This window comes from Diospyros lotus, chromosome 6 (genome assembly GCF_014633365.1).
Source record: "Diospyros lotus cultivar Yz01 chromosome 6, ASM1463336v1, whole genome shotgun sequence".
Classification (NCBI taxonomy): Eukaryota; Viridiplantae; Streptophyta; class Magnoliopsida; order Ericales; family Ebenaceae; genus Diospyros; species Diospyros lotus.
In genome coordinates, this window is record NC_068343.1 from 21,067,613 (window position 1) to 21,081,284 (window position 13,672).

The window sequence follows — 13,672 nt, forward strand, 5'->3', positions numbered from 1 at the left end:
ACCTAGAATCCTCACTGTGCACGCACGCGCGCGAACCACTTGATCTGCGAAACACTCCTTGACATATGTGGACATATATATATTATATACATTAGCAAAATTATATTTTATATATTTTAAAAACAAATATATAAAAGAATAATAGAATAAATTAAAAATAGATTTTTAATTTATTAAAAATCTATATTAAAATTTCATAATTCTGAAAATAAGTTTCTAACAACTAATTTTATATTTATTAAAATAAGTTTATTTAAATTTGAGAATTATATTTTAGAATTATATTTATAAATAGATTTTTAACATTTAATAAGTTTATTTATAAATAAATTTCAGAATTATATTTATTAAAATTTCAGAATTATATTTTATATTTTTTAATATATATTAAAAACATTTATTAATTGATTATTTTTTAAAAGAATAATAGAATAAATTAAAAATAAATTAATTGAGTTAAATTAAATAAATTATCAAAAAATATTAAATTAGATTTTTTTAAATTATATTTTTAATTAATTTTGCTATTAATTTAAATGCAATTTTAAATTTATTTTTAAGATTTTATATTTAATTTTATTAATTTAATTTTTAATTATTTTCTTAAGCTAAATTTAATTTTTTTAATGAAAATAATGAATTTTAATATTTATGATTTTTATTTAATTTTAATTATATGATAATTATAAATATAAATTAAAACTTTTAAATATGAGTAAGAATAAGTTTTTTCAATAATAACAAAATTTAAAAAAAAAATAATTTTGATTTCTTTCATAGTCTTAAAAATGTGATACCTTAAATATTAATTAGCATTGAAAAATCGTAGTATTGAAAAATCATAGCATTTGACAACCTTAAATAATTTTTTATGAATTTATTAAGACATCACATTTTCAAAACTATAATATAATTATTAAAGTAATTAATAATTAATTAATCACTACCTTTGATTTAATGCAAATTTTTGAGGGAAAAAATTCATCATTGATCGACACTTGACAAAATACTTTATTTGACTATCATATTTTAATATTATATAAATATACATAGAATAAAGATATAAAAATAATATTTTAAATAAATGAATAATTTTCTATAATTTAATTAATAGTTTAAGTTGTCTATTAATATTTCTAATAAAATTCATGCAAATTTAATACAAAACAATTAGTATTGAAAAACTCGTATATTTAAAATTTATTATTAATTTTACAATAATTAGTACATATTATTTCAAAACAATTGAAAGATTTAAATTATTAATGTAAATTACAAAATGTAAATTATTAATGCGATAAGTAGTAAACGCAAATCATTAATACAAGTTTTGAGGGCAAATTTTATTACTACTTATTATTTCAAAGCAATTGAAAATTTTAAATTATTAATACAAATTACAAAATACAAATTATTAATACAATAAGTATTAATTGCAAATCATGGACTAATGCAAATTTTGAGAGGAAATTTCTTTTTTCAAGACTATCCTACTTTTATATATATAAAAATGTAAATTACAAAATATAAATTATTAATGCGATAAGTAGTAAATGCAAATCATTAATACAAGTTTTGGAGGGAAATTTTATTACTACTTATTATTTCAAAACAATTGAAAATTTTAAATTATTAATGCAAATTACAAAATGTAAATTATTAATACAATAAGTATTAATTGTAAATCATTAATTAATGCAAGTTTTAGGAGGAAATTTCTTTTTTCAAGACTATCCTACTTTTATATATATAAAAATGCAAATTATAAAATATAAATTATTAATGCAATAAGTACTAAATGTAAATCATTAATGCAGGTTTTGGGAGAAAATTTTATTACTACTTATTACTTCAAAGCAATTGAAAATTTTAAATTATTAATGCAAATTACAAAATGTAAATTATCAATATAATAAATATTAATTACAAATCAATAATTAATGCAAGTTTTAGGAGGAAATTTCTTTTTTCAAGACTATCCTACTTTTATATATATAAAGATGCAAATTACAAAATATAAATTATTAATGCAATAAGTACTAAATGCAAATCATTAATGCAAATTTTGGGAGAAAATTTTATTACTACTTATTATTTCAAAGCAATTGAAAATTTTAAATTATTAATGCAAATTACAAAATGTAAATTATTAATTCAATGAGTATTAATTGCAAATCATTAATTAATGCAAGTTTTAGGAGGAAATTTCTTTTTTCAAGACTATCCTACTTTTATATATATAAAGATTTTGTAATTAATTTAAATTAAATTTTTAATTTCTTTTTAAGATTTTATATTTCTTTTTATTAATTTAATTCAATTTAATTTTAATTTTAAATTATTTAATTATTTTTAAATTTAGCAGCGGTTAAAAACTGCCGCTAAATTAAAATTTTTAATGAATTTTGCGACAATTTTTAAAAATCATCGTTAAATTAAATTATTTAATGAATTTATAATTTAATTTTAATTTTAAATTATTTAATTATTTTTGAATTTAGCGACGATTTTTCAAAATCGTCGTTAAATTAAATTTTTTTATGAATTTTGCGGCGGTTTTCAAAATCGTCGCAAATATTAATTTAATTTTAATTATAAATTATTTAATTATTTTTAATTTAGCGGCGATTTCTCAAAAATCGCTGCTAAATTTAATTTAATTTTTTAATTATTTAATTATTTTCTAAATTTAGCGGCGATTTTTTAAAAACCGTCGCAAAATTGAATCTTTTAATGAATTTTGCGACGATTTTTTAAAATCGCCGCGAAATGTTAAAAAAACCACCGCTAAAATAGTATTTTGCGGCAGTTTACAAATCACCGTAAAAAAATCGTCGCTAAAAATCAATTTTTTTGTAGTGAGACTCGAGTATACGTTTAGCACTTGCATATGTCGTATGAGTTTAACTGGTTGAAACAGGAAAAGCACTATTAAGGACCCTAGCTAGCAACTAGATCGTAGGTACCTATCTTCATTCCTTTAGAAGGTAGAGAGTGAACAAACTCTATGAGATACAATCAAGAAACGCAGGATACTGTTGCAACCTTTAGTGTCTTATTAATTTATACTTTTACATTATAATAACCCAAAGCTTTATTACCTTTAATACTTATCTACTAGTAACATATTATTTATAAATATATATAATTCAATGCTTTATGACAAATAATACATATTATTTACCAGTAGTATTACTAAGATTAGTACTAAGAAAGAAAGATAATAATAATTACATATTATTTACCCAAATTTCTATTACTAGTATATATTATTTGCTAACCTACTTAAAGTTGAACGTGTTGACTTCACACAATCCCACTGCTACACGTTACCCCCACACACTCACATATATATATATATATATATATATATACTTCATGCTTCCACCTTCTTACTTACCTTCTTACTTCTTACTTACCTTCTTACTTCGAGAACAATAATACCTTCTTACTTACCTTCTTACTTCTTACTTACCTTCTTACTTCGAGAACAATAATATATATTTATATATATATATATATATCAAGAATTCTTCTCCAGCGAAGATAGAGACTAAGGTCTAAAGTTTGAGAAGAATATGCTACTCTTTTAAGGACCACCTCAAATCAACAGTATGGAGGTTTAGAACATTGAGCATGGACTCGGACTGTGCCTCGGCTTGTCACTTGCCTAATGCAACTGCATATATATATATATATAATTGTGTATAAACACTCACAGCAACTATAAGCTACCTTAACCGAGTATGTTTATACAATAAGTGTATAATTATATATTACATATATATATATAACAGTCCAATTTCTCCCCCAGCGAGAGCATCAATCTGGATTTAAGTTTTGTATAAGTCAAATTATTCTCTTAAAAATCACCCACAATCAACCGAGTGGGGGAATAGAGCAAGAGAAATGAGCTTGGATAGGGCCTCCAAAACAGTCGCTGTATATTATCGTATATATGTATATCCACGTTATATATATCAACAGCCTCTTATACACTTAAACTCACAGCCACTATTTAATTTATCTAGGCCATTACCGAGAGCAGCAGAAAAGGGAGAAACGACCGAAGATGGAGAGGAGGAGGTCCAGCACACTCTCGGCTAACCCATCACTCACGCCTATATATATATATACACGGAAGGCTTCACGGATGCACAACGCACAAAGTTTACTCCCTGCATATGCACTGAATAACCATAACGATTCAAGAAAGAGAAGAGGAGAAGAGCTTGCCTGAATAGCTTGTCGGAACCGAATCGGAACAACAGCTGCGGCACACCCTCGGTCTCTTCTGCTCTGCAACTCCCCTCTGCTTCGCTGTTGCTCCTTCTTCGCTCTTGGCCCCTGCAACTTCATTTGTTTCTTTCTTCTCACTTGGCTGTTCACACTGCTCTCTCTCCTTCCACTTAACACTCTGCTAAACACGTGGCTAACCCTCCTTAAGCTCAGCCACACCACCGCCTCAATCGAGCAACTTAGTGGCTTGGGAATCTGGAAGCAAACGAGGTGCGCAACAAAAGCTTCTGGGCTTTCAACTAATAATAATAATAGTAATAATAATAATAATATTATCTATATTAACAATAGTAGTAATAAATAAATTTGGATTATTACCGTGATGCTTAGTAATTACATATTTCTTTCTCTTTCTATAAAATAAATAAAAAATTATTATTAATATTACATTAATCCTTAATTTCATTTCCAATGTCGCAAGCTCTTTATCTTTATTTATAGTCGTATATTTAATAGTATTATTACGCCGCCATGTTTAATGTATTTATCGACTATTAAATATTTTTTTTTATGATATGATCATTAATATTTAATTTTTTATATGTTCAAACTATTTTAATCTCATCTCACATATCTTATTTTTAATACTTGTCACTGTAATCGCATTAGGAATAATTAACATCACATCCTGATGAACTTCTCAAACAATTTTAAAATAAAATATTTTGTGATCACTTTAAAATAATTCTAGATATTTTTTATTTTAACCATCATAATTTTTTTTTTATGAGTAATGTTCTCAATAATCATCTCTCCCTCATTGGTCCAAGATTTAGGAACTTATATTTTTAAGAAGGATAAATTATTAATAAAATATTAAAGTTTTACCTTATTATCAATTTTGTAATGAATTTTTATAAATTATTAATTTTATATCAAAATCTTAAATATGCATTAATTTTATAACATTGTCATAACGTGGTCAATGGAATTGATGTTAGTTAAAAAAAACTTTTAAAAATATGTATCGAATGTATATTAAACTTCAAAAAAATATCAAATATATACTAAAGTATTTTAAGAAATTATCAAATCAATTATAATAAGAGCAAACGAATTTGTGGTCCATCTCTCATAGATTTGTCATCAAATATGTAAAATTAGGATTAAGTTCTTTGTACTAGAGAGGTGACTAATGTTATGTATTGTAACGCAGGAGCATACCCCACTAGAAACTACATAAAATAAGGATAATTGGGTTATGGATTAGTGATATGATTCTTCCACACCACTAGGCTTAAGGAAAAATTTAACGAAAACATAAGAATCCTTTGTGGTGAGTACTCCCATTGCATGTCTTTTAGATATTTCATGTTTTGTACTTGTAAATGAATTAATTTGAACTTTCATCCTAAGCATACATGTTATAGTACTCCAAAGGCAAACAATTAAACAAAATATGCTATTAGGTCGTACGTCATCACGGACCATTTACGAACTTTAAACTTAATTAACATTTATATTTAGTTTTCGAATAGAGTATTCCAAACCAATCAAAAATAATTGCATAACTTGGTGTTGGTAGAGCAAATAATTTTCTTACCCTATTCCTCAAGACTCGACAATGTCTACAATCTAATTTAGTCAATGACGACCATCATGTCTTTTGAGGTCTCTGTATTAAGTTTTTAAGAGAAAAAAAATAAAAATAGAAAAAAAATGTGTATAAATAAAATTGATATAAAATGTGTAATATAAAAAACATTCTCTCTTAAATAATGAGACCCAACCAATCTAACAAATAGCTTACTTGAAACAATTATTGAATTTCTCACCTTACCCAACACAAACATACTTGTAGAAGATGCCTCTTGGTATACTTGGTCTCTAAGCATGAAGTGGCAACATTAAGAATTTTTAAATCTGTGATCTAAAAGTAAAATATATAATTTAGGAAAATAAATAAAATTGGTCCTCTAATTTTTTTATTTTAGTCAGTTTAGCCCTTAAACTTTTTTTATCACTCAAACTTACATCAAAACTTTTCCAAATGGTTCATTTTTCCGTAAAATGTTAGTTTTTGGTTTATCTTATATCCAAAATATTAGTCTTTTTACTCAAATTCATCCCTGAATTAAATCAATCAAAATATTCAAGGGTGAATTTGCTACAAAAAAAAAATTAAGGGTCACATTAATATTTGTTTACTATAATTTATAATAATGAGTTTCCTACATTTAAAATTCTTTCAAATACACACACACACACTTAAAATATATTTCTGATGTTAAAGAGTTAAGCTTGTTCTTAGAGCCTTGAAGTTGGTTCTTGGTGCTTCTCCATCAAGTGAGTAGATACAACTATATATGTGTTAACCCTAGTCTAAATGGTGACTTAGACCATGAGTAAATATGTGTTTTAATGGTCCTTAGAATTTTGTTTAACAGTGAGGAGATCACCATTGCTGGAAGATACTTAAACTTCAATCTCATCATTTTTGTAAGTTTCCTCTCACTTTGATATCACATTACATACCATTGTTCACAGTGGCATCAGTTTCGGATTATTTGTACGATTTTCTGTTGTTTGTGTCCTCAATTTCGACAGAGAAGGTAAATCACATGTGAAAATTTTGCCCCACTGCGTAGGAAAATGAATCGAACCCACGACCTATTGATCCGAATCCCAATTTATCGTAGTCCAACCACTAAACCTATATTTTAAAGACACATGACATCAGTTTAATTCGCAAGTCCTTAGTTGTAAGGTATATATACAACAATCTAAACCTCAATCCCATATCTGTCTGACTGATTTTATGTTTATGTTGCCAGGCTTGTTATTTTGATCATTTGCTTTGGTCGAGGGTTGCGATTTGGGTCTCTTGGAGATGAGGACTCTGGGTTTTGGTTGGTGTTGTGATTGTTGATAAAGAAATATGCAGTTTCGCATATGTATTCAAAAATGTAGTTTTAAAAATACATCCATAAGATTCATGGATCATAATTACATTATTAAAATTGAAAATGTAACTAGATTTAAAATAATATAAAATTACAAAAATATCGTTACTAGCAAGCTAGTCATATACCTTCTCTTTGTCTTTTTTGTTATTAACTTACAAGTCTCACCTAGCATGTTTGAATATGCTGCATTAAATGTTGAATTATTTAATAAGGGTTTAAAAATATTTTCATGTATAATGTGACTCGATTCATATGATAAAAGTTTAATGTCTAATGGATCAACCCCAAGTTAGGATATAATTACAATGATTATCCCATTAATTGTCTCTTTGAAGATAATGAAAATAACCCACTAGGCAAACTTCATCTTCCTTGTCATGGTTAGACAATGACATACATGCAATTGATCTAAATAGTCTATTGTTCAATGTAAATAACATAAATTTTGATGTATCATAGTTGACAATTGTTGGTTTCCTACCCAACCTAAGTCTCGGTCAAATCACAAGATCAAACGTAAATTATGAAAGAAAAAATATAAATTTAAAGAACACAAGATATACATGTTCGGATCCGAAAAGATCCTACTCACTGTAGAGGCTACGTCTCTAGTCAATCCACTCAATACTTTTCGATTACAACAGTTTACATCGACTTACAACAAGAACATAAGAAATATAGTATTGCAAAGATACTAAAAAATTGAAAATAAGTACAAATCATTCAAACCCAATAATTACCTGTACAAATAGTATATTTACCTTAATCTCACACTTCAAGCATATTTACAACAGAGATTACGCAATGATAGTAGATCTTACAAAAAAAATCAAAATTGATCGATCGAAAGAAGGATTCACAAGAGTCTGTCTCTCTTCATGCATCAAAAATAAGATTTAAAAAAAAAAGAATGAGCAATTTGTCGATTATAGCATCAAAGAGCCCTTATATAGTAGTGAGGTATCGAGTTGATGAAATTTATTTTTCAATTACGTACAAAAATATCATATTTTCCTCAAATCAAGAAAAAATAATTCTTAAAAGTGGTCGATTTTAATTTTTATTAAAAAACAATCAAACACATCCTTACACCCTTAGTTCAAGCTATGAATGCCCAGTAAGATAAGAATATTGAGTTCCTCTCTTTGATTCATAATTATTTCAGGTATTGATATTAAAGAAATCAAGATGTGTAAAGACTCACAACCAATTAACCAACCATCTCAAATTGGGTAATCTCTGACCTAGCCTTGTCGACCAAAAATGTAGGCTGTCATGACCATATTTGTAGCCATCATAAGCTTGCTAAAAGAGATGATCAATGATAGTACGATAGATATCCTCTTGTCACATTCACATGCAGGTTCAAAGTATTTGTTGTTTGGATAATACTAGATGAAAAAACCCTTGGACAATTTTGTTGACAACTCATACTAAAATTACATATCTACCCCAAGCCTCAAGATTTACTTCTGCCAAGTCTTCTTTCTCATTCTTCCGCCCCTCTCTCTTTCTCTCTCTCACCTACTCGGATGCCTAAGCCTTGTCGCCAGTGTTCTCTCTCTCTCTCTTGTTCTTGATCTCGCTTGCGATCGATTGGACCTCCATTACACAGTGCATGATCGGACCTCCATCGTGGCCAGTCAGACCTCCATCGTTGCAGCTGCCGCCATTCACCACCGATGCAGCTGTAGCCGTTTTCCACCGACCCCGCCACCGCCGTCATTGAAGCTACCTCCATCTCCCTCTCTCTGGATTTTCTGTTAAACCAACTTGGGTTCCTGGCATTGTTTGTCCTTGGAAGCATATATTTGCCTTCAAAGAAAGGTCTTCCACGATGTCTGTACAATGGAATGCACATAGATATCTTTACCAACTCAAGTTTCTGAAAATATAAATACCTTGAAAGAAAGGCCTGCTGGGATGTCTATACAATGGAATGTTTGTTGTTTGTATAATATTAGGAAATCGTAACCATTTGTTGTGTTTCACACTTCTTAGGGTCAAAGGAAATCAAGTCAACAATTCTCAACTTATTTGGATGTATAGTTAATAAGCAGGGGAAATTTATCAATTTAATGTTTGTTGTGTTAAATTGTATTTTATTGAATTGTGCTTTCCGGGCAAAAAATTATGAGATTCGCTTACTTCAAATGTTTTAAAAATCAGATCGGAGAGCGAACCGGCTTATTAATTGGGTCACGAGTCAGTTGATCCGACCGGTTAAACCGGAGTGGTCCGACCAGATGATGTCATATATATATATATATATTTTTTTTATAATTAAATAATATATATATTTAAAATACTAATATTCTATATATTATTATGAGAAATGCTATTATTAACTAATATACAACTAATATTTTATATATAATTGTTATATGTGTTGTTAAAAAATTAATTAAGAATTAAAAATTTAAAAATAAGTGTGAGAAATGCTATTATTAACTAATATACAACTAATATTTTATATATAATTGTTATATATGTTGTTAAAAAATTAATTAAGAATTAAAAATTTAAAAATAAGTGTGAGGGTGAAAAAAATCAGGGTCAATCCGGTTCACGGTTCACCGGTTTGACTAAGTTGAAGAAGATTTGATTTTTTATGTCAAATCAGACTGGATAGGCCACTGGTTCCCGATTTTGCCGGTCCGGTCCGATTTTTAAAACAATGTTTACTACTACTATTATGACTACTACTACTACTACTTTTTGTCATCCAAATCCAAGACTACCCACACGCTTGCACATAAATGTGACATTTCTATTCTACGAATTGATAAATTCAAGATGGGCATTGGGTAGGAAAAATGGATGGATAGTTGAGATTGACTCATCGTTATTAGTAACAAAATACCAAAGTCAAAAATGATATGTAAAGTTGTATAAAATTGTAGTATTATATTTCAGGTTATGCAAATAATGTAAATAAATAATAATATAAAATATTTTTAAACTAAAATATATTATTTATTTATATCTCTGTTTAGTTTATACTTTTATTTAAAAAATATGTATATTTAATTGAAAGTTATATTCAAATATATTTTTATTAAATATATTATATATTTATATATGTGTTAACGACCCAAAGAGAGAGAGAATATTGAGGTGTCGGTGATGAATGGTGGAAGAGGACAATGAATGGTGGAGGCGTTGATGGAGATAAAGGCCTAGAGAGAGAGAGACGGGTGAGAACCGAAGACCCAAAGAGAGAGAGATGGGAAGAGGAGGTAGACGGCAAAAGCATCAATGGAGATGGAGGCCTAGAGAGAGATGAGCTAGTAAGAACAAAAGACCTAGAAAGAGGGGGGGCAGAGATAGAGGCGGAAGCAGAGGTAGACGGTTGTTGGAATTGTGGAGGCAGACGGTGGCTGGAACGACAAAAGCGGAGGCAAATGATGAGAATGAGCAAAGAGAGAGAATGAGGTGAGAGATAGAAAATGAGAGAAAGAGAAAGGATGAGGAAGGATAAAAAAAGTATGGGCGGGCATTCAAAAAATTGGATATAAAATATCACGATATTTTAATGTTAAAATATCGCTAGAAATTGAAGTTGTCCACCAAGTTATTCATATAGCATTGTCGTTTGTTTTTTAGCCCATTAATTTTTCTTTATTTTTCTTGGGCCTTTTCAACTAAACAATTGGGCTTTCGAAAGTCACAATTAGGCCCCAATGTCGTTTAAATTGTTTTGGGATCTTTTTGAAAAATTGCACATGCACCTCAAAAACCTTTTCTGAATTACATTAATGTCTCAATTTTTTTAATTACCAAAATACCCTTGAGATGATAATCCAAATTATTGAAATGCCCTTAGCTTATTTTCTTTTAGAACATTACCTTTCTTGTTTTTCAAATTTTCTTAAAAATTTTGGATATTACATCCAATCCTCCTCCAAGAAATTTTATCCTCATTTTTTTTTTTAAGTTAAACCTTTAGACAAAAATTTCCTCAAATTATGATAATTAGAATATTTTTTCAATATCCCTTAACAAAATTTTATCCTTAGGCTCAAAATAAATCCTTGGTAAGATATAGCCAATAAAATTCAAGGAACTTTGACATTGGTCCATCACCACTATTGTTTAGCAGGGTATTGAATATCGTTACTAATCATACTTTCATCATCATTGTCACCATATTTTGACTTAAACTCAATCTTACATTTTGCTCTATTAATTGTCTTGGGTTACATCCACCTACTTTCATCTCAACAACGGTCTCCTTAAAAGAGTGTAAACATGGTCAAAACTTGATCTATATTTTATTTATCTCATTTAATCTCTCTATCGCCAACCTCTTTCTTTTAAGACGCTAAAGCTCTATCCAAGACTTATAGTTCATCAGACTCAATATTGTGATCCACGTCACCTAAAAATTTTATACATCCCAATTTATCATTCTCACTTAGCTAAGGTTTGCCTTCCATTTTGTAAGCATCAATCATTCAAATAAGATCATGCCCTTTAGTATTTTGTTGGCCCCTTACCAATTTAATACCTTAATTTCAATAATTACTAAAATACTCTAGAGATTTTATTTCAATTTATCAAAATACCCTTAGAAAATTTCCTTCTAGAAAATTACCATTTGTTATTTTTTGAATTTTCTTAAAAATCTTCAATATCACATTCATTCCCTCTTAAAAGAAATTTTGTTTTCGAAATTTTCTTAAATTAAAACTTCAAATAAACATAATTTCCTCAAATTATGGTAACAAAATTAAATTTTCCTCTTAAAGAAATTTCCTCAAATTTTCTTAAATTGAAGCTAGAGAGAACAGGAAGGACAAGAACAAAAACAAGTAGCAACAACAATGGCAGCAATAATGGCGAATAAGATGAGACCCACAATCTATAACCCACAGTGACACTGCCACCATCAATCAACTATGTCGCTAAAACATACTTATCTTGGTCGATCTGGCTTATTTCTAGATCTAGTTTTCTTTACTATTAAGATGGAATAAGGGCTCATAGATAGAGCCAGGTTCCGACTGTAGAGATAAAATAGTGAGTTTTAGCATTAGTGGTGACTGACATGCAACATGGTAGTTGGATCCTTGATATCACTGTCTTTATGCAGTTCCTGATGCTTGTGTCCTTAACTACGTTAGGGGAGATAAATCACAAATTAGACATTTGACTCTTACGTAGAGCGAAGATCAAACTTGCAACTCACCAAATTGACACCGACATATTATTTATCCAATCGTTCAACTTATGTCCTAAGGACATGGTAGTTGGGTCCTTCTCTCTTTCTTTATCTCTCTCTATCTTTCTTTTTGCTAATGGGTTCTAGCAAATTGACTTTTCCTTTTTTATTCTTTTGAATTTGTATTTTTATTCTTATTAAATTTTAATTAATTTATGTTAATATCAATTTAATTAAGGGGGTGTTTTTGAAAAAAAAAAAAAAAGGAAACTAAACCACAAGGAGGCTAACGATTCAAACCACAAGAGATCTTTGGTGCATTTTACCCTTAAAAAAATATACCGATAGCGATAGCCTCATCAGGTGTTGGGGTAGTTGCCACTTGATGTACTTTTTAATTGATAGGCAAATTAAAAAAAAAAAAAAAAAGAGAGAAGGAAAGCAACAAACCAACCCACTTTTATCTTTGTTTTAATTTTAGATGGAACTTTTAAAATTCTTTAATAGTAGCAATCAATTTTAGTTTTGTTTTAATTTTGAATTATCCGCCAATTTCATTAGAAAAATCGTAAAATACTAATATGACCTATTGATGTGACTTTTACAATAGTATAAATGTTGACGTGACATCCGTTGGGATAATAAAAATTATTAAAATGTAAACACGCTAGCATTTAACGGTTTTTCTAACAAAAAGTTAACAGTCGCTAGATATTGAAATAAAATTAAAGTTGAATACTATTATTAGAGAAATTAAAAGCTTGATCCAAAACTCAAACAAAGATAAAAGTTGAGTTTTATTTTTTATTTTTTTTCAATTTGCCCTAATTTATATATAGTTTATACATGTGTGTGCTTGTGTGTATTAATTTACATACATGTATATTTGTTATTTCTCACAGGTAAAGAGAGTAGAAGATTTTAGGGGTGTTGAAAAATATTTGAAAATTAATGAATTTGATCAAATCGAAGCGAACCATGTCTTTTGAATTGATTTTATGGTTCGACAATTAAATTTTGGTTCTAAAAAATTAAGAACTAATATATTTGGTTTGATTACTGATTTTTCTTTTCAAATCATGGTTCGAATCGAATCAGAATTGATATTATACTTGTATATATATTATAATTTTTTGAATATATATATACATATACATAAATATATTATTACTTATAATTTTAATCTGCTAGTTTTTATTTATTTCTTTTTTATTGTTAGTTATTGTTATTCATGAACTTTTTTATTCCTAGATTTTTATGCGCTATTGCTTTATTAAATGGTCAATATAATCTTATTTGATGA